Source organism: Ranitomeya imitator, chromosome 8 (genome assembly GCF_032444005.1).
Source record: "Ranitomeya imitator isolate aRanImi1 chromosome 8, aRanImi1.pri, whole genome shotgun sequence".
Classification (NCBI taxonomy): Eukaryota; Metazoa; Chordata; class Amphibia; order Anura; family Dendrobatidae; genus Ranitomeya; species Ranitomeya imitator.
In genome coordinates, this window is record NC_091289.1 from 2,785,458 (window position 1) to 2,810,219 (window position 24,762).

General features: G+C 44.6%; 1 long non-coding RNA gene across 1 annotated transcript in view; it reads right to left on the reverse strand.

The window, feature by feature from the left end:
• Positions 1-16,764, reverse strand: part of LOC138647081 (uncharacterized) — a 30,342-nt gene extending 13,578 nt beyond the window's left edge. The window contains exons 1-6 of the long non-coding RNA XR_011314869.1: positions 16,439-16,764; positions 15,942-16,068; positions 15,750-15,841; positions 15,478-15,662; positions 7,185-7,312; positions 2,497-2,555 (exon numbers count right to left, since the gene is read on the reverse strand). This is a non-coding gene — a long non-coding RNA (uncharacterized lncRNA). The remainder of the gene's footprint in view (positions 1-2,496; positions 2,556-7,184; positions 7,313-15,477; positions 15,663-15,749; positions 15,842-15,941; positions 16,069-16,438) is intronic.
• Positions 16,765-24,762: the final 7,998 nt, after the last annotated feature.

A 24,762-nucleotide genomic window follows, 5' to 3' on the forward strand; every position in this document is an offset into this window, starting at 1 on the left:
TAGCACCGACTGCACCACATAGTCATCCTCCACTTCTGTTATGTGCCATCAGTCAGAATGAAATCCAATCTTCTCATTAGAGGCTTAAATCTGGCCTCTTTCACATGTGGTCACGTGTCGGAGGAGCCTCAGTGCCTCCTCCATCTCCCTAATGGGAAATGTCAGAATGTGTGATGACGACTCCATCAACAAATAGTAGAGAAAGCCCGGTAACGAGGAGAGAAGTGGAGATTGTGGCAAGTCTTCTCCTCCACATAATGACCGCAGCGCGGACTGTGCCGTGGATATATTGCAGGGCATCGTGGCAGTGACAAAGGCAGGCAGTACATATAAAGAAGGAGTGCGGATTTATTTTCAGCCAAGAAGGTAACAAGCAGTAAAGAAACCAAGTACAACAAAGACTTGCCAGGCTAGGCGCTAACTAACATACCATACCGCGGACTCGCGCTACCAGGGATGTATGCGGGGCTCGGCTGTCCAACAACTCAGCAATTAGCACATATAAATCGCTGTGCATATCTGTCACAACTCTGCTGTCAGGTTTCCCAGGACCAGGGGCTTATTCCCTGTCTCCAACGCTAGGGGCACCCTAGCTCGCCTTGATAACTTCTGATGGTGAAGATGCCGGGGCCACATGCTTTGCCTTAGCTCCTGAATACGCCCTCAGTCTGTACCATCCTTCCCCACCCAGGGAAGAGGGGAGTAGCAGTGTACCAACCATCCACAACTTCACCCTACGGGACCATCTAGAGGTTGAAAGGCATCATCAGTAAACATGGCTGGTTTACAATGAGTCTTCATGTACGTCGAGGCCACCGCAGCCATATCTGCTTGTGAGCGCGGATTAGGAGCAGCCTAATAATACGTTTATGTACAACTGCGGCCTGTGGAGGATCCTACACCTTCTGGGGACGTCAGAGGCTCCAGCAGCTTCACATACCTGTCTGCTGCTTTGTAATAGCATTCTACCAGCTGTATTCTAAGGCCGGGGTGACACTTGCGAGAGCAATGTGAGAAACTCGTGCAAGTCTCTCACATCAATACCCGGCAGTGCCACCGGTAGTCGGGACCAAAGCGTGCAGTTTCACGTATTTCTATGCAGCTGAATGCTCCTGCCTGAGTGCCGGTGGCAGTGCCGAGTACTGATGCAACAGATTCGGGCGAGTTTCTCGCTTTGAACTCGCAAGTGTGACCCCGGCCTAAATCTAATGACTTCATCAGGCAGAACCTTCCTAATTATGCCTTTATCTGCACAGATCATGTATGCTCTGTATCCGTCACGAATCGCTTCACAGTACAATAATCGTGCTTACGTTTCCGTGAAATATCTAATGTTTTCATACCTTGCCCGAGGCATTGCACTAAGCGATGCTTTTCAGAAGCAGATATTCACCACTGAACAAGACACAGAACTACAAGGTATTCAGTGCTCAGAAACAGGCCGAAGTAAGGAGGCCGAGCCCGACCACCACTGAGTAAAACGCTGAAGAGAAACGTCAGGACTGGGCCAAGAAATATGTGATACAGATTGTTCACAGAGAGGAGATGAGACGACTCTAGACGGAGTAAATGGATGGGCCGGGACCAGATCAATACAGGACACAGACTACAAACTCACCCCCCAAACCTCCAGCAGGTGATTAGAAGATACTTTCACCAGAAGGGGAGCAGTGAAAAGTCTGCATCTCTTCAGAAAACCAGGATCATTCTGCAGAAAAGGCATTAAGGCTACGTTCACATTTGCGTTGTGTGCCGCTGCGTCGGCGACGCAACGCCCAACGCAAATAAAAACGCACCAAAACGCATGCAAAAACGCTGCGTTTTGCGACGCATGCGTCGTTGTTTGCCGAAATTTGGACACAAGAAAAATGCAACTTGTTGCGTTTTCTGCGCCCGACGCTTGCGGCAAAAAAAATGCATGTGTCGCACAACGCATGTCCATGCGTCCCCCATGTTAAATATAGGGGCGCATGACGCATGCGTCGCCCGACGCAAACACGCAAAACGCTAATGTGAACGTAGCCTTAAAGATGCAGAAAAATGACCGCGACGTCACAAAGGTCCTTCGCGGCGAGCAATGCATCCTTGGGAACGGAAGCCGCCGCATGTATCGCGGAGAGCTGGGAGAAATCCGGGGGCCGTCGGAAGGTAAGCATAGCCATATTTTTTATTTTTAGTCTTTTTTTTTTTTTTTTCACGAATATGTATCCCAGGGCCTGAAGGAGAGTCTCCTGTCCTCCAGACCCTGGGAACCATCCGAGACCGCTCCCTGCACCATATGCAGCGACTTCAGAGCTCTGCACATGCCGTACCCGCTGTATAAGATGCCTCCCGACTTTGAGAAGATTTTCGGGGGTTAAAAAGGTGTCTTATACGCCAGAAAATACGGTAAATATATTACTAAATCACACTGAGGAAAAGGGCGGCCATATTACTATATATATATATTACTATATCACACTGAGAAGGGCGGAAATGTCAGAAGTTTGTACTCACTTCTAGATTCTCATATTTTCAAGTTTCAGGATTATTCACCTTCTGGACTGTGGACAGCACTGGAAATGTTCAATAATAAAATCATCATCAACATTACGAGTACTCTAATAATTCTGCACACGCTGTATGTCATAAATCCTACAGAGCAGGGAGCCGAGGATCTTACATGCCGGTACAATTATATGTGCACACAACAGCTTTTTCTGCACAGAACCCACCTGAAAAAGTGATAAAAATACTGCAAAGAATGAACATAATGCGCAGCAATGTAAAAACCACTTGCTGTGAATAAGTTCAGTCTTTTTGAGAATTTTTTAAGTGCTTCGGGCTTCCAATGCCGTGTGGCGGCTAATAGTGACCTCTTCACTCTCCAGAGACGTCTTCTATTTGGAAGCCACTCACTCAAAGGGGTTGTCTGGTCCAAATCGATAAGCCTGCAGTCACTCTGTGCATTGCAGGGATTCGCTGGTTTCTGACCCGAGACCGGATGGCCACGTCAGTAGACAGGGCACTGCCTCACTCTATACAAGTGTATACTGGCCCACTGGCCGGCAGTGTGTATCACCCATATATACCCTCCGGTCCAGAGTCAGAAACTGGCGAATCCCCGTAGTAAGTGCTGAAACGATGCCAGGCAAAAAGATTCAGGAAAAACAACACCAGTGTTTTCCTGAAGTGTCCTCGCCTCAAATAACTTGGAGAGTACAGGGGGCAACAAGAGCTATAGATATCCTGATCCAGGAGGAGAGACCTGTCCGGCGCCCAGGAAAGCTGAGTGATGACTGCCATGGGAGCAGGACAGGATACTGCCGGTCATTCCGGGGTTTTAGGATGACCTGTGAGTAGAGTCATTCCTCTCAGCATCCCTCACACATCCTGACAGGCCCCCAGGAACTTATTCTGAACGCTTGCAGTTAATTAGGTAAATTGCTGTGTAATGAGCAACATTAAAATATGAAGGATTCCTCCAGCTGTCAGTGAGGCCGCTCCCAGGACGTCGCCCCTCGCTAGTAAACAGGGATTCTGGTGCCAACAATTTCTGAACGGTTTGATATTAAGTTTATGGTGCCGATTAAGAATATGACTTCGGTTTTGCCAGATCGGCTTTACTTTCTGACATGTTTAATAGCTAATTAATTACAGTTGAACTTTGTCTTTTATAGCATTTTAAGCTACGGACTGAAATACTAAATAATTCTACAGGATATTTCATTACCTAAGACACTAAAGAGTCAAAAGACCAAAAGCGATTGTATCTGTGATCACATATCGGTCACATTGACAAGGCTACAACCTGAGGTCCACGGATCAATCAAACCGCTGCACGACCAGCTCTGCCCGCACCTCCTGTATCCTCACCCATCCCGTGTAGATTGTGAGCCCTCGCGGGCAGGGTCCTCTCTCCTGTATCCTCACCCATCCGGCGTAGATTGTGAGCCCTCGCGGGCAGGGTCCTCTCTCCTCCTGTATCCTCACCCATCCCTTGTAGATTGTGAGCCCTCGCGGGCAGGGTCCTCTCTCCTCCTGTATCCTCACCCATCCCTTGTAGATTGTGAGCCCTCGTAGGCAGGGTCCTCTCTCCTCCTGTATCCTCACCCATCCCTTGTAGATTGTGAGCCCTCGCGGGCAGGGTCCTCTCTCCTCCTGTATCCTCACCCATCCCTTGTAGATTGTGAGCCCTCGCGGGCAGGGTCCTCTCTCCTCCTGTATCCTCACCCATCCCTTGTAGATTGTGAGCCCTCGCGGGCAGGGTTCTCTCTCCTCCTGTATCCTCACCCATCCCTTGTAGATTGTGAGCCCTCGCGGGCAGGGTCCTCTCTCCTCCTGTATCCTCACCCATCCCTTGTAGATTGTGAGCCCTCGTAGGCAGGGTCCTCTCTCCTCCTGTATCCTCACCCATCCCTTGTAGATTGTGAGCCCTCGCGGGCAGGGTCCTCTCTCCTCCTGTATCCTCACCCATCCCTTGTAGATTGTGAGCCCTCGCGGGCAGGGTCCTCTCTCCTCCTGTATCCTCACCCATCCCTTATAGACTATGAGCCCTCGCGGGCAGGGTCCTCTCTCCTCCTGTATCCTCACCCATCCCGTGTAGATTGTAAGCCCTCGCGGGCAGGGTCATTTCTCCTCCTGTATCCTCACCCATTCATTGTAGATTGTGAGCCCTCGCGGGCAGGGTCCTTTCTCCTCCTGTATCCTCACCCATCCGGCGTAGATTGTGAGCCCTCGCGGGCAGGGTCATTTCTCCTCCTGTATCCTCACCCATTCATTGTAGATTGTGAGCCCTCGCGGGCAGGGTCCTTTCTCCTCCTGTATCCTCACCCATCCCGTGTAGACTGTGAGCCCTCGCGGGCAGGGTCCTCTCTCCTCCTGTATCCTCACCCATACCGTGTAGATTGTGAGCTCTCGCGGGCAGGGTCCTCTCTCCTACTGTATCCTCACCCATCCCTTGTAGATTGTGAGCCCTCGCGGGCAGGGTCCTCTCTCTTCCTGTATCCTCACCCATCCCTTGTAGATTGTGAGCCCTCGCGGGCAGGGTCCTCTTCTCCTGTAGCCTCACCCATCCCTTGTAGATTGTGAGCCCCCGCGGGCAGGGTCCTCTCTCCTCCTGTATCCTCACCCATCAATTGTTGATTGTGAGCTCTCGCGGGCAGGGTCCTCTCTCCTACTGTATCCTCACCCATCCCTTGTAGATTGTGAGACCTCGCGGGCAGGGTCCTCTCTCCTCCTGTATCCTCACCCATCCCTTGTAGATTGTAAGCCCTCGCGGGCAGGGTCCTCTCTCCTCCTGTATCCTCACCCATCACTTGTAGATTGCGAGTCCTCGCGGGCAGGGTCCTCTCTCCTCCTGTATCCTCACCCATCCCTCGTAGATTGTGAGCCCTCGTGGGCAGGGTCCTCTCTCCTCCTGTATCCTCATCCATCCCTTGTAGATTGCGAGTCCTCGCGGGCAGGGTCCTCTCTCCTCATGTATCCTCACCCATCCCTTGTAGATTGTGAGCCCCCGCGGGCAGGGTCCTCTCTCCTCATGTATCCTCACCCATCCCTTGTAGATTGTAAGCCCTCGCGGGCAGGGTCCTCTCTCCTCCTGTATCCTCACCCATCCCTCGTAGATTGTGAGCCCTCGTGGGTAGGGTCCTCTCTCCTACTGTATCCTCACCCATCACTTGTAGATTGCGAGTCCTCGCGGGCAGGGTCATCTCTCCTGTATCCTCACCCATCCCTTGTAGATTGTGAGCCCTCGTGGGCAGGGTCCTCTCTCCTACTGTATCCTCACCCATCCCTTGTAGATTGTGAGCCCTCGGGGGCAGGGTCCTCTCTCCTCCTGTATCCTCACCCATCAATTGTAGATTGTGAGTCCTCGCGGGCAGGGTCCTCTTTCCTCCTGTATCCTCACCCATCAATTGTAGATTGCGAGTCCTCGCGGGCAGGGTCCTCTCTCCTCCTGTATCCTCATCCATCCCTTGTAGATTGCGAGTCCTCGTGGGCAGGGTCCTCTCTCCTCCTGTATCCTCACCCATCACTTGTAGATTGCGAGTCCTCGCGGGCAGGGTCCTCTCTCCTCATGTATCCTCACCCATCCCTTGTAGATTGTGAGCCCCCGCGGGCAGGGTCCTCTCTCCTCATGTATCCTCACCCATCCCTTGTAGATTGTAAGCCCTCGCGGGCAGGGTCCTCTCTCCTCCTGTATCCTCACCCATCCCTCGTAGATTGTGAGCCCTCGTGGGTAGGGTCCTCTCTCCTACTGTATCCTCACCCATCACTTGTAGATTGCGAGTCCTCGCGGGCAGGGTCATCTCTCCTGTATCCTCACCCATCCCTTGTAGATTGTGAGCCCTCGTGGGCAGGGTCCTCTCTCCTACTGTATCCTCACCCATCCCTTGTAGATTGTGAGCCCTCGGGGGCAGGGTCCTCTCTCCTCCTGTATCCTCACCCATCAATTGTAGATTGTGAGTCCTCGCGGGCAGGGTCCTCTTTCCTCCTGTATCCTCACCCATCAATTGTAGATTGTGAGTCCTCGCGGGCAGGGTCCTCTTTCCTCCTGTATCCTCACCCATCAATTGTAGATTGCGAGTCCTCGCGGGCAGGGTCCTCTTTCCTCCTGTATCCTCACCCATCCCTTGTAGATTGTGAGCCCTCGTGGGCAGGGTCCTCTTTCCTCCTGGATCAGTCGTGACTTGTATCGTTTAAGATTACTGTACTTGTTTTTTATCATGTACACCCCTCCTCACATGTAAAGTGCCATGGAATAAATGGCGCTATAAAAATAATAATTGATGGACGGCAATATTATCATGGATGAATTATCTCAAAAACTAGATCCAATTCAGCAAATGTAATGAGATTATCAAATTCACCAAATACCTTAAATCCGTTCAAAAAACCTTGGTACCTGAGAAAAACTTTTTTTTTTGCACACCAGTGTAACTAATTATGATTCTAGGATGTACAGCCGCTGACACTTCCAGTTTTGGAGCTTTGGGGGGATCCATCTGATCTCCCTCCATGGTTCTCGTGGCTTAGGTATCGGTTGTTAATATGGGACATCCCATTGTCTTCATTTCACACGGTTGCGGCTAATAAGTGACTCAGATCTGGTGAAGCAGATCCGGATCTGTGCACATTAGACCCCCATGCAGACAGCGCGTCCCCTGTGTGCACCACATGGGACTTCTATAAGTAAAGCTTTCTACCTTCCTGCAGGTCTTCGCTTCCCGGCGGCTTCTTGCTCAGTGTCTCTCTCCCCTTCTTACATCTAATCATCTTTCTTAGTTGGAATCGCTGCATCCTTCCCTCAAGGGCTCCGCAGGGAATCAACTCACTGGAACAAAAAGAGAAAATAATCAAATAGTTGTTTTAAAGGATTTAATGAGCTGTTCAGGGAGTTGTGTGAATGCTGAGCAGAGACAGACGGCATCCTCAGCCGCGCGCCATAGTGCACTGCAATGTATACAAACCCCATACATGCCATGCACATAGATTCCTTCCTCATACATGTAATATATGCCATCCTCATACATGTAATATACCATCCTCATACATGTCATGCAGATATATACCATCCTCATACATGTCATATATACCATCCTCATAAATGTCATATATATCATCCTCATACATGTCATATGCCATCCTCATACATAGCATCCTCATAAATGTCATATATACCATCCTCATACATGTAATATACCATCCTCATACATGCCATGCAGATATATACCATCCTCATACATGTCATATATACCATCCTCATACATGCCATGCACATAGATTCCTTCCTCATACATGTAATATATGCCATCCTCATACATGTAATATACCATCCTCATACATGCCATGCAGATATATACCATCCTCATAAATGTCATATATATCATCCTCATACATGCCATGTACATATATACTATCCTCATACATGTAATATACCATCCTCATACATGTCATGCAGATATATACCATCCTCATACATGTCATATATACCATCCTCATAAATGTCATATATATCATCCTCATACATGTCATATGCCATCCTCATACATGTCATATATACCATCCTCATACATGCCATGCAGATATATACTATCCTCATAAATGTCATATATATCATCCTCATACATGTCATATATGCCATCCTCATACATAGCATCCTCATAAATGTCATATATACCATCCTCATACATGCCATGCAGATATATACCATCCTCATAAATGTCATATATACCATCCTCATACATGTCATATATGCCATCCTCATACATAGCATCCTCATAAATGTCATATATACCATCCTCATACATGCCATGCAGATATATACCATCCTCATAAATGTCATATATACCATCCTCATAAATGTCATATATATCATCCTCATACATGTCATATGCCATCCTCATACATGTACATATATACCATCCTCATACATGTCATATATACCATCCGCATACATGTCATATATACCATCCGCATACATGTCATATATACCATCCTCATACATGCCATGCAGATATATACCATCCTCATACATGTCATATATACCATCCTCATAAATGTCATATATATCATCCTCATACATGTCATATGCCATCCTCATACATGTCATATGCCATCCTCATACATAGCATCCTCATAAATGTCATATATACCATCCTCATACATAGCATCCTCATAAATGTCATATATACCATCCTCATACATGCCATGCAGATATATACCATCCTCATAAATGTCATATATGCCATCCTCATACATGCCATGTACATATATACTATCCTCATACATGCCATGCACATAGATTCCTTCCTCATACATGTAATATATGCCATCCTCATACATGTAATATACCATCCTCATACATGTCATGCAGATATATACCATCCTCATAAATGTCATATATATCATCCTCATACATGCAATATGCCATCCTCATACATGCCATGTACATATATTACTTCCTCATACATGTCATATACAATCCTCATACATGCCACGCACATATATACCATCCTCATACATGTCATATGCCATCCTCATACATGTAATATACCATCCTCATACATGTCATGCAGATATATACCATCCTCATACATGTCATATACAATCCTCATAAATGTCATATATATCATCCTCATACATGTCATATGCCATCCTCATACATGTCATATGCCATCCTCATACATGTCATATGCCATCCTCATACATGTCATATGCCATCCTCATACATGTCATATGCCATCCTCATACATAGCATCCTCATAAATGTCATATATACCATCCTCATACATGTCATATGCCATCCTCATACATGTCATATGCCATCCTCATACATGTCATATGCCATCCTCATACATGTAATATACCATCCTCATACATGTCATGCAGATATATACCATCCTCATACATGTCATATATACCATCCTCATAAATGTCATATATATCATCCTCATACATGTCATATGCCATCCTCATACATGTCATATGCCATCCTCATACATGTCATATGCCATCCTCATACATGTCATATGCCATCCTCATACATAGCATCCTCATAAATGTCATATATACCATCCTCATACATGTCATATGCCATCCTCATACATGTCATATGCCATCCTCATACATGTCATATGCCATCCTCATACATGTCATATGCCATCCTCATAAATGTCATATATACCATCCTCATACATGCCATGCAGATATATACCATCCTCATAAATGTCATATATACCATCCTCATACATGCCATGTACATATATACTATCCTCATAAATGGCATATATGCCATCCTCATACATGTCATATACCATCCTCATACATGTATGAGGATGGCATATGACATGTATGAGGATAGTATATATGTACATGGCATGTATGAGGATGATATATATGTACATGTATGAGGATGGTATATATGACATGTATGAGGATGGTATATATGACATGTATGAGGATGGTATATATGACATGTATGAGGATGGTATATATGACATGTATGAGGATGGTATATATGACATGTATGAGGATGGTATATATGACATGTATGAGGATGGTATATATGACATGTATGAGGATGGTATATATGACATGTATGAGGATGATATATATGACATGTATGAGGATAGCATATATGACATTTATGAGGATGCTATGTATGAGGATAGTGTATATGTACATGGCATGTATGAGGATGGTATATTACATGTATGAGGATGATATATGACATGTATGAGGATGGCATATGACATGTCATATATCATCCTCATACATGTAATATACCATCCTCATACATGCCATGTACATATACACTATCCTCATACATAGCATCCTCATAAATGTCATATATACTATCCTCATACATGTCATATATACCATCCTCATACATGCCATGTACATATATACTATCCTCATACATGCAATATGCCATCCTCATACGTAGCATCCTCATACATGTCATATATGCCATCCTCATACATGTTAGGCTACGTTCACATTGGCGTTCCGCCAATGTGCGTCGCTGTTGCGCCGGCGACGCGCCCCTATGTTTAACATAGGGGACGCGTGAGTTTTTAGGGTGGCGTTTTTCGACGCTAGCGTCGGACGCAAGAAAATGCAACAAGTTGCATTTTCTGTGCGTCCGATTTTGGTCAAAAAAGGACGCACGCGACGCAGGGCGGCGCAACGCTAGTGTGAACGTAGCCGAATATACCATCCTCATACATGCAATGCACATATATGCCATCCTCATACATGTCATACATACCATCCTCATACATGTCATACATACCATCCCCATACATGTCATACATACCATCCTCATACATGTCATATATACCATCCCCATACATGTCATACATACCATCCCCATACATGTCATATATACCATCCTCATACATGTCATACATACCATCCTCATACACGTCATATATGCCATCCTCATACATGTCATATATACCATCCTCATACACGTCATATATACCATCCTCATACACGTCATATATATCATCCTCATACATGTAATATACCATCCTCATACATGCCATGTACATATACACTATCCTCATACATAGCATCCTCATAAATGTCATATATGCCATCCTCATACATGTCATATATACCATCCTCATACATGCCATGCACATATATAACATCCTCATACATGTACATATATACCATCCTCATACATGTCATATATACCATCCTCATACATGTCATATATACCATCCTCATACATGTCATATATACCATCCGCATACATGTCATATATACCATCCTCATAAATGTCATATATGCCATCCTCATACATGTCATATATACCATCCTCATACATGCCATGCACATATATAACATCCTCATACATGTACATATATACCATCCTCATACATGTCATATATACCATCCTCATACAGGTCATATATACCATCCTCATACATGTCATATATACCATCCTCATACATGTCATATATACCATCCTCATACATGCCGTGCACATATTTACCATCCTCATACATGTCATATATACCATCCTCATACAGGTCATATATACCATCCTCATACATGTCATATATACCATCCGCATACATGTCATATATACTATCCTCATACATGTCATATATACCATCCTCATACATGTCATATATGCCATCCTCATACATGTCATATATACCATCCTCATACATGTCATATATACCATCCTAATACATGTCATATTTACCATCCTCATACATGTCATATATACCATCCTCATACATGTCATATATACCATCCTCATACATGTCATATATACCATCCTCATACATATACATATATACCATCCTCATACATGTCATATATACCATCCGCATACATGCCATGTACATATATACTACCCTCATACATGTACATATATACCATCCTCATACATGTCATATATACCATCCTAATACATGTCATATATACCATCCTCATACATGCCATGCACATATATAACATCCTCATACATGTACATATATACCATCCTCATACATGTCATATATACCATCCTCATACATGTCATATATACCATCCTCATACAGGTCATATATACCATCCTCATACATGTCATATATACCATCCTCATACATGTCATATATACCATCCTCATACATGTCATATATACCATCCTCATACATGTCATATATACCATCCTCATACATGTCATATATACCATCCTCATACATGTCATATATACCATCCTCATACATGTCATATATACCATCCTCATACATGTCATATATACCATCCTCATACATGTCATATATACCATCCTCATACATGTCATATATACCATCCTCATACATGTCATATATACCATCCTCATACATGTCATATATACTATCCTCATACATGCCGTGCACATATATACCATCCTCATACATGCCATACTGTATATACCATCCTCATACATGTACATATATACCATCCTCATACATGTCATATATACCATCCGCATACATGTCATATATACCATCCTCATACATGTCATATATACCACCCTCATACATGTCATATATCATCCTCATACATGCCATACTGTATATACCATCCTCATACATGTCATATATCATCCTCATACATGTCATATATACCATCCGCATACATGTCATATATACCATCCTTATACATGTCATATATACCATCCTCATACATGTACATATATACCATCCTCATACATGTCATATATACCATCCTCATACATGTCATACTGTATATACCATCCTCATACATGTACATATATGCCATCCTCATACATGTCATATATACCATCCTCATACATGTCATATATACCATCCTCATACATGTCATATATACCATCCTCATACATGTCATATATACCATCCTCATACATGTCATATATACCATCCTCATACATGTCATATATACCATCCTCATACATGTCATATATACCATCCTCATACATGTCATATATACCATCCTCATACATGTCATATATACCATCCTCATACATGTCATATATACCATCCTCATACATGTCATATATACCATCCTCATACATGTCATATATACCATCCTCATACATGTCATATATACCATCCTCATACATGTCATATATACCATCCTCATACATGTCATATATACCATCCTCATACATGTACATATATACCATCCTCATACATGTCATATATGCCATCCTCATACATGTCATATATACCATCCTAATACATGTCATATATACCATCCTCATACATGCCATGCACATATATAACATCCTCATACATGTACATATATACCATCCTCATACATGTCATATATACCATCCTCATACATGTCATATATACCATCCTCATACATGTCATATATACCATCCTCATACATGTCATATATACTATCCTCATACATGTCATATATACCATCCGCATACATGTCATATATACTATCCTCATACATGTCATATATACCATCCTCATACATGTCATATATGCCATCCTCATACATGTCATATATACCATCCTCATACATGTCATATATACCATCCTAATACATGTCATATTTACCATCCTCATACATGTCATATATACCATCCTCATACATGTCATATATACCATCCTCATACATGTCATATATACCATCCTCATACATGTCATATATACCATCCTCATACATGTCATATATACCATCCTCATACATGTCATATATACCATCCTCATACATGTCATATATACTATCCTCATACATGCCGTGCACATATATACCATCCTCATACATGCCATACTGTATATACCATCCTCATACATGTACATATATACCATCCTCATACATGTCATATATACCATCCGCATACATGCCATGTACATATATACAATCCTCATACATGTACATATATACCATCCTCATACATGTCATATATACCATCCTCATACGTCATATATACCATCCTCATACATGTCATATATACCATCCTCATACAGGTCATATATACCATCCTCATACAGGTCATATATACCATCCTCATACATGTCATATATACCATCCTCATACATGTCATATATACCATCCTCATACATGTCATATATACCATCCTCATACATGTCATATATACCATCCTCATACATGTCATATATACCATCCTCATACATGTCATATATACCATCCTCATACATGTCATATATACCATCCTCATACATGTCATATATACCATCCTCATACATGTCATATATACCATCCTCATACATGTCATATATGCCATCCTCATACATGTCATATATACCATCCTAATACATGTCATATATACCATCCTCATACATGCCATGCACATACATAACATCCTCATACATGTACATATATACCATCCTCATACATGTCATATATACCATCCTCATACATGTCATATATACCATCCTCATACATGTCATATATACTATCCTCATACATGTCATATACCATCCGCATACATGTCATATATACCATCCTCATACATGTCATATATACCATCCTCATACATGTCATATATACCATCCTCATACATGTCATATATACCATCCTCATACATGTCATATATACCATCCGCATACATGTCATATATACCATCCTCATACATGTCATATATACTATCCTCATACATGTCATATATACCATCCGCATACATGTCATATATACTATCCTCATACATGTCATATATACCATCCGCATACATGTCATATATACTATCCTCATACATGTCATATATACCATCCTCATACATGTACATATATACCATCCTCATACATGTCATATATGCCATCCTCATACATGTCATATATACCATCCTAATACATGTCATATATACCATCCTCATACATGTCATATATACCATCCTCATACATGTCATATATACCATCCTCATACATGTCATATATACCATCCTCATACATGTCATATATACCATCCTCATACATGTCATATATACCATCCTCATACGTCATATATACCATCCTCATACATGTCATATATACCATCCTCATACATGTCATATATACCATCCTAATACATGTCATATATACCATCCTCATACATGCCATGCACATATATAACATCCTCATACATGTACATATATACCATCCTCATACATGTCATATATACCATCCTCATACATGTCATATATACTATCCTCATACATGCCATGTACATATATACCATCCTCATACATGCCATGCACATATATAACATCCTCATACATGTACATATATACCATCCTCATACATGTCATATATACCATCCTCATACATGTCATATATACCATCCTCATACATGTCATATATACCATCCTCATACATGCCATGTACATATATACCATCCTCATACATGTCATATATACCATCCTCATACATGTCATATATACCATCCTCATACATGTCATATATACTATCCTCATACATGTCATATATACTATCCTCATACATGTCATATATACCATCCGCATACATGCCATGCACATATATGCCACACACCCCGTGTCCTTGCCTGCTTTCTCACCTGGCTTGGTGCTTTGTGGGAGAATTGTGCAGGATTGTCTGGGAAATGTTACCGCCTGAGTGTTCAGGAAATGGAGCGTATCACGCAGCAAAAACAAACATCTCCATATACACTGGAGCATGTGGGGACCTGACGTCACTCGCCGTAACCATTCCAATCTGACGGCGGTGGCCATACTTGGTGTTCTGTAAAATGTAAATGTAAAACACGTAACCAAAGAAGTCGTGTGATGGTCGACATTCGCTCTACATGAAACCCAATCATGTTCTTACTTTCCGGCAATTTCAGCAAAGGCTCGTAGAAAATGCAGCGTTGTGGCGGAGGAGCAGGTCTACCGGCAGTTACGCCCTTTCGAGAGCGTCACCTGGAAGGACAGACATCCTCATCAATGAGATCCTTCAGATCTGTGGCCGCATCCTCTAATCACCAGCACATTACTAACAAGACACATGCTGAGCACATACCCAACTTGTATATTTATTTTCTTTCCTGCAGCTTCAGAGCTGAAATCTCCCAACATCTCCTGCTCAATGTCTCTGCAGACTTCCATGCTGGGAAGCGTTGTCTTTGCACCAGGCTCCATACAGTATTCTGAAGAGTGAAAATGATTTCGAAAGGTCAGCTAAGCCGCAAGATCGTGCCCATGCGCAAGCTTGCTGACAGTTTCCAATAACATTCAGCAGAATAGCGAGTGCAGCTCTGGAGTAAAATACAGCATACGACTTAGAAGAAAACATGCAATTCAATTAAGAAAGTGAGAGCTGAACAGGGTGCAGAGTTTGTGGATCATCAGTGCTGACGTCTATGTCATTCAGGACCTGTAGAAAGTTACATTCCATGGTAGAATAATGACAGCCTGCAAGAGATGGGGAAGAGGACTGACAAAAAACTCCTCTGCCCTAGAAAAGCCGTGTGAACGGAGCTTTATCCGCCGCCTCCATCGCTGCTTGCTTGCCCTCACCTGGGAACAGTCTTCGTCAGGCTCGGTTATTCGCCCTGACACCAATACTTGTACAATTAGTGCCAGATGGAAGCACGGTCAGAACCTAAGGAAAGCAGAAGCCACCGCAAATGGGAGCGACCTGCAAATAATTCACCCAACAGGAACACATTATGCAATTTAGTAGTAGATGTTACATTACTGCAGCCGCCTGGAGCACAAGAGGTTAAATGGAAGGTCCCTGCGAGGTCCTGACATGTAGTAAAATGGAGTGATCTATGTGAGCGATTATCCCCTAGGAACCAGATGATGGATCTTCTCATGAGAGCCATATAATCTCCAGGAATTCTCCAGCATCGTTGTCCCCATTTTAGGGTGGCCCCATATGACAACATAACAGGAAAGGGAAGAGCGGCGCTGCTCACATGGTTTCTCAAAAAAATTAATGGCTGCCAGGACCAGAGAATGATGAAATGTTTTTGGTAAAGTCCCCCCCCCCCCCCCCCAGGTTTCATCATTGTATAGTTAGAAGTTTTGCAGTTTAGGATTTTCCTCATTACCCCTCGAGTTCCCTGCGGCTCTTCAGGTAAAGCCACGGATTTGGTCAGCATTTTACATCAGTATTTGTAGCCAAAACCAGGAGCGGGTGATAAATACAGAAGTGGTGACGAGTTTCTACTCTACTTCTCTTCTTCTGACTTTACAAATCCTGAAAGTGTGAACGTGGCCTAACAGGAACTTGTGGGTTTACATTCAGAGATTGAAGCGGTGCTCCCACTCTGCAACCAAAATATGTGCGCCATGCAGATCCGTGATGTCAGATCCGGACACAGGCGTGACGGCGCTCTTAGGGTGTGTGTCCACGATCCGGACCAGCAGCGGTTTGGACGCCGTCCACTTGAGCAGAGTTGTAGGTCACAATCGCAGAGGATGGAGTCCTAGAAACCCTGCGCCCGCTGTGCTTGTCACTGTGTAAACTCCCTGCGGTGTGGGGTTACAGCGCAGCATGTCAATTATCGGTAGCGGGGGTCTCACCCACAGCCATTCATTGCATGCAGTGTATCTGGAAGGTTCAGTGAACACAGACGGATTCACCTGCGTCACCAGAATGCGCTTAGTTAAAACACGCTGCTATATCCTGACCGTGGGATCGTGGCCTTAGCGGCAGTCGTTTGCCGCCCGCACTGATCTCATAGCGGCAAGGATTCATGTGAAAGCTGTCAGAAGCACATGGCGCCTAGTACTGCTCACACAGCTGAGATCTTGTTACACTGTATCAGGCCAAACAATCCTCTGTAAGCTACACACTATCATACATGACTTCTGCGCAGCAACACTGGGCAAATGGAGTTTACCTCCAGCCCCCTAATGTATCATAAGGTAGGTGAAGGGGTTAATTCAGCTCACAACCCTCCAATGGGTGAGGGGCAAATTCTGAGCTTTACAGAAGTGACAATGACATCAAAGAGGGGGACCTGACTTCAGACTCTGAGGGGTAAGATGGGAGGTGCGGGATAATTAGTGGTGGGCGGAGGAGATGCTCCAGACACACAGGGGGTCTACAAAAATCTATCAAAGGCATTTTTGTCTTTTGCTGATGTTTGGGTGGAGGGTGCAGAGAACAGGTTGATTCAGTCTCCGGTGCTTCCAGTTATATAAAGCCTTCTATCTACGTAAGAGAAGAATATCTGCGCCTAAAGGAACGGTGTGCACACACAACTCGAGCCACGTGTCCATGAATTACACTGGTCATTTATCGCCAAATCCATGCCCCAAATATTGTAAGCATTGTGGTGCGACATCAGCGATACATCGTGCATGCTGTGATCCTGACATTATAGATCCATCTCCCTCCCTCGGTATATACGGAGACCGATCACTTCACAGCCATCCTGTATACATGGAGCTAAGACCTGACCACTGGGGCCACGGCCAGACAGACCGGTGTGTCTGCACATAATTCTAAAATCCACATAAATCCCAAAGAAAATGGCCCTGATGCATCATGACTGGTGAAAAGTACGATGCAGAACCTCATGATCTAGAAGAGTGGACGTTCTCTCGCCCCAGTTCAATCATATGGGCATGAAAACTCCAAAAGTCCCATTATTTGTGCACAGCCTCGCCTACAAAAAAAACTCTGATTAATCCAAGAATTTTATGCAAGTTTTAGGGATAAATTTGAGAACAATGTGTTTTATGTGGCAAACCAGCGACAACCAAGAGACACTGAGACGTCTCACACTGGAGCAGAAAAACACGAGACTATTCCCCACAAGACACGTCCCCTCCTGTCCGCAGCATAGGGAGAAGATGCCCTCTGTGGACTGGAGTGAAGGCTGCACACTCGGCTCCTGTCACTGTCTATGGGACCTTCTGATCTCTCTCCGGCAGTCTCATACACAATGACTCGAGCAGAGGCAGAGTCTACAACCTTCACTCCATCGAAGGCTGCAGAGCGACATTCTCGGGGAGCCCAGACGTCCAACGTCAGAAACACTGGAAGTCCCTGTGGTTGGATCCCCAACAAGCAGCCAGTGATCTTCTATGCTACAGATGATAGATAACTTGTTTTCTTGGAAATAACATTTGAATATAAGGAGGAAAAAGCCTCAGAAAATAGGAAAACAAAAATTTAATTCAGTGCAATTACACAATACATGTGAAGAAGCCCTATAAAAACCAATGTGACGATGCCAGAAGACAGCTCGGCACTAAATATTATGGAAAACATCCATAAGACACCGCCGTAAACATGTGTAAGAATATCACGTGGTGCAGTCTCAAGTCACTGTATCTAATCCTATGATGGGGATACTGTCTGCAGAGCAGGCACCCAAGCCCTGTCCATATTATTGTGACTGCTGGGAGCAGACGGCCTTGACATCATGACATGTGGAGTAAGACCCTCATCATCCACGGACCCAGCTGTGCCGTCAGGTAAGGTGGAGGCTGGTTACAGCGAGCAGGTATGACACCACAGTGATATGGGTGTGGACCTTGTCCTGTTGTGCTGTGGATCCTGACCGGTCACATTCCTACATTCCTATCACCACAAGTAGAATAAAGAAACCTGAAGACTGAAGAACATCTGGGACCAGCAGAGCCACGTCCACGTCCCACAGTCAGTATCTACAGCATCCCAGGACGATACATAATGGCTATGAGGATCAGTGATCAGAGGATGCGTCCTCGGACCTTCTGCCATCTTACCAGTTCGATCCAGAAATATCTGGAAAGTGACAAGTTTGGGAATTTTAGCCGTTTACCAAAACATATTCCAGATCCAGTCCTATTATCAGTTTGCGCTTAAAGTGCCGACTCTCACCTTAAATTTGAGGGATTCACATCCTATTGGAGGAAAGGTTTAGGAATTATCGCTCTTGAATATGAAGTTGCTTCTTTTTTTTTTTTTTTTTACAGAGACCAAAGGTAAATGGACAATTATCTCAGAAGATCTTTAGTGGCCTGCATGGGCTATTCCTTCGTTAATCCATCATCAATTACACAGGTAAAAGGTCTGGAGCTGATTCCAGGTACGGCATTTGCATTTGGAAGCCGTCGCTGTGAACCCACAACATGTGGACAAAGGAAGAGAAACAGACTATCATTAGGCTGAAATAAAGAAGAAGAAATCCATCAGAGAGAGCAGAAATGTCCTGAGGCTAAACCAACAGTTAGGTACATTCTCCCACAAAAATAAAAGTGCGCCCTGGAGAGTTTTGGGAACTGAAAAAGGCCTGAACTTCCCTGGAAGACACCAGTGGTGGATGATCGTAGAATCCTTCCCATGGTGCAATTGCATGGTTCAATGGCACCGGTCATTAGTGGTTATTGATGAGGTGACTGAAGACAGAAGCAGCCGGATGAATCCTGTGTGTACAGGGCGATACCTTCTGCTCAGATTCACCAAATGCAGCAAGGATGGTTGGACGACGCTTCACAGGACAGACGGACAATCACCCAAAACATCCTGTGAAAGCAAAGGAGTGGCATATTCTGCAATGGCCGAGACATCACCAGACCTCAGCCCATCGCAGTTCACAGGCTGAAGACTAAACTTTAAATAAACCTGAGATGTCCACTCCAATTGCATCTCACTTGTTTCATTTTACATACAAAATAGATTCCCGTAGAGCTGAAATCACAAAGATTCCTCACTGGCCAAATATTGCTAGACCTAACTGTATGTTGACAAAATAGTTGAGAAAGCAACGCTCATTCTCCAGGAAAAGCAAGGATCCTGCAAATGAAACGTGATAAACCCCATTATAAGTGAACTAGATGGTGGCCCGACTAACGCATCGGGTATTCTAGAATATGTATGCATGTATGTATATATATATAGCAGCCACATAGTATATAGCACAGGCTACGTAGTATATAGGAGTACTACGTGGCCTGTGGTATATACCATGTGGCTGCTATATACATATTGTAGAATACCCGATGCGTGAATATAGGCCACGCAGTAAATAACACAGCCCACGTAGTATATAACACAGCCCACGTAGTATATAACACAGCCCACGTAGTATATAACAGTGGCCACGTAGTATATAGCACGCAGTATAGAACACAGCCCACGTAGTATATAACACAGCCACGTAGTATGTAACACTGCCCACGTAGTATATAGCAGCCATATAGTATATAACACTGCCCACATAGTATATAACACAGCCCACGTAGTATATAACACAGCCCACATAGTATATAACACTGCCCACGTAGTATATAGCAGCCATGTAGTATATAACATTGCCCACATAGTATATAACACTGCCCACATAGTATATAGCAGCCATGTAGTATATAACGCAGCCCACGCAGTATAGAACACAGCCCACATAGTATCTAACACAGGCCAGGCAATATATAGCAGCCATGCGGTATCTAACACAGCCCACATAGTATTTAGCAGTGTGAGCACCATATCTCTTTAAAAAAAAATAATTAAAATAAAAAAATCTATATAATTGTCTAAGGGTTACTTCCGTCTTTCTGTCTGTCCTGTCACAGATATTCATTGGTCGCGGCCTCTGTCTGTCATGGAATCCAAGTCGCTCATTGGTTTCGCCAGCTGCCTGTCATGGCTGCCGCGACCAATCAGCGACAGCCACAGTCCAATTAGTCCCTCCCCTGCAGTCAGCGCCCGCTCCATACTCCCCGCTCACACAGGGTTAATGCCAGCGGTAACGGACTGCGTTATGCCGCGGGTAACTCACTCCGTTACCGCTGCTATTAACCCTGTGTGACCAACTTTTTACTATTGATGCTGCCTATGCGGCATCAATAGTAAAAACATCTAATGATAAAAATAATTAAAAAAAATAAAAAATCATTATATACTCACCTTCTGCCGCCTTTCCCGCTCCTGGCTACACTCCGGTGACCGCTCCATGCAAGCGCCAGGTTCCGGTGGCAAGGATGGTATGGGAAAAGGATCTGCCATGATGTCACGGTCATGTGACCACGACGTCATCACAGGCCCTGCGCGAGAACGACCTGCCAAGACGTTACGGTCATGTGACCACGACGTCATCACAGGCCCTGCGCGAGAACGACCTGCTATGACGTCACGGTCATGTGACCGAACTACAAGGGGCCCTCGGAAGGTGAGTATATGTTTATTTTTTAACCTGTGACATACGTAGCTGGGCAATATACTACGTGGCTGGGCGATATACTACGTCACTGGGCAATCTACTACGTGACTGGGCAATATACTACGTGGCTGGGCAATATACTACGTGGCTGGGCGATATACTACGTGGCTGGGCGATATACTACGTGACTGGGCAATATACTACGTGGCTGGGCGATATACTACATGACTGGGCAATATACTACGTGGCTGGGCAATATACTACGTGGCTGGGCAATATACTACGTGACTGGGCAATATACTACGTGACTGGGCAATATACTACGTGGCTGGGCAATATACTACGTGGCTGGGCAATATACTACGTGGCTGGGCAATATACTACGTGGCTGGGCAATATACTACGTGGCTGGGCAATATACTACGTGGCTGGGCAATATACTACGTGGCTGGGCAATATACTACGTGGCTGGGCAATATACTACGTGGACATACATATTCTAGAATACCCGATGCGTTAGAATCGGGCCACCATCTAGTAGTTATATACTCACCCGCCGGCGGGATCCAGCGAAGCTCTGGCGATGCGCGCGCGGCTGCCGCCATCTTTCGTTCCCAGGATGCATTGCGAACTTACCCAAATGACTTAGCAGTCTCGCTAGACCGCTAAGTCTTCTGGGTAATTTTGCAATGCATCTCTGGGAACGGAAGCTGGCGGCAGCCGCACGCACCTGGGCAGACTATGGAAGGTGAGAAAAGCAGGGTTTTTTAAAAATTATTTTTAACATTAGATCTTTTTACTATTGATGCTGCATAGGCACCGCGGTCCGTTAACTCTGGCATTAACCTTGTGTGACCGCTCAGCGCTGACTGCAGGGCAGTAAAGCAGCGGCCATTTCGCTGCCAGACTCTGGTCGTGGCAATGGTCGTGGGTGTTTTGCCACGACCAATCAGCGACTTGGATTTCCATGACAGACAGAGGCCGCGACCAATGAATATCTGTGACAGACAGAAGGACAGACAGACAGAAGTGACCCTTGGATAATTATATAGTAGATGAATGGGATCTGTGGGACCTGATTTCCATTTTTTTAACAGAAACCACAACACAGATGTGAGCAGAATCTCAGTGGAAATGCAGACGCGTACAGTGTGACCGTAGAGCCGCCCGTACAATGGAGGTAAAGTCTGATCACCGCGCCATCAGCCACAGCTATTCCTCCTATACAGATGAGTGTCTGCACGGAGTCCGGGCCTTCTCTACAGGACACCTAGCCGGTCTGCAAAACTTTTCAGGCATCTTTCTCCTCTCCAGACTTCTCCCCCTGACTTCTCTGTAACCCTCTTGCTCCAGACCCCTTTGTCCTCCTTCAGACTCCTCATCTCCTCCTCATGCTTTGGTCCTCCACCATTAAACCTCTGTGCCTTCCTCCAGACTCCAGTCCCCCTTTTGCAAACTGTTCCGTTCTCCATCTCCCTCATGATTTCGGACCTTCTCCTCCAGCAGATGCCTCTGTCCTCCACCATTGGACTCATCTGTAATCCTCCTCCAGGCCCCTCTTAGCTACCTCCAGACTCCCTTGTCTTTTCCAAACCTCTGGTAACTCCTCTGTTCTCACATAAATCCTTTTTCCTCTGCCAGGATTTCTGCCACCCTCGTCAGACTGGTTGGCCAGTGAAGCTGAGATGGGTGGGTCCGCACCACATTTATGTGTGGCCCCCTTAAGTGTGATAGTGGCTGTAACAATCCCTCATCAAGTCATTATTATTACAATAAAGCAGCTGTATAGACACAAACATCACAGCTTTGTCTGCAACAAAACACACAGATTTACAAGTAGACTTCAACATTCCCTAAATATTCCTAAACTGTGTCTCCATAGTGGGCACGGCCAACTACTGGGCTGCTCCCCGTCACCTGTGCTGAGTGCACGGCAAGGCGGGGGTTAAGCGAGCAGCGGAGGCCAGATTAAACATTGGCAAAGATGTAAATATTGACAGAATAATTGTCACTAATTGCATTCCTTACATGAGCCAATGGGGAGGGTGGAGGGGTGCGTTACCGCCTCATGTCTCTGCTCCTTATAGAGGACAGACACAGTGTGACACATGGCGCACACTGGCCGCAGACAAGCCTGCCATGATCTGCTCTGTGGTCTCCTATCGCCTGGCAGACCGTACATCGCACTTACAGGACGCTGTGGGAGACAAGTCTGAAGCGGCGCAGCACTTATCGCATCGGATTTTTGTGGCGTTTTGTGCCATGTTTTCGGAGTGATAGCGCTGCACACAGTATACCTAGAACCTGTGTACGACTTGTAGTCTGCTCCATCTTTTCCTGTCTCCTCTTCTTCTGAGATGTCCTTGTGTCCCACTGCTCCGCTCCTCGCCTTCTGCCTCTTAAACACCTAATTTTATAATAAGAAGTCAGAGATTTGTGGTTCATCTCCAGTAAAGCTCAAGTACCGCGATAATAAACCACGACAAACGAGGCAACTAATGGCTAATTAACACTAAGGTGGGGGGTCCGTCCCCGTGACCTAATGGCCGCGTTCTGGAAACCAATCATCTATTCTGAAGGAACGAGTTTATCCGGATAACCTGCAAGTAACCAGAGAGATTAGGACTGCAAAGACCAGATTTAGTGGTATCTCCAAGCAGCTGGAGGACAAAGGGTTAATAAAAGATGTGGATAGTGATATATGTCCCTATAGTCCATCTGCTGGGCAGCAATACA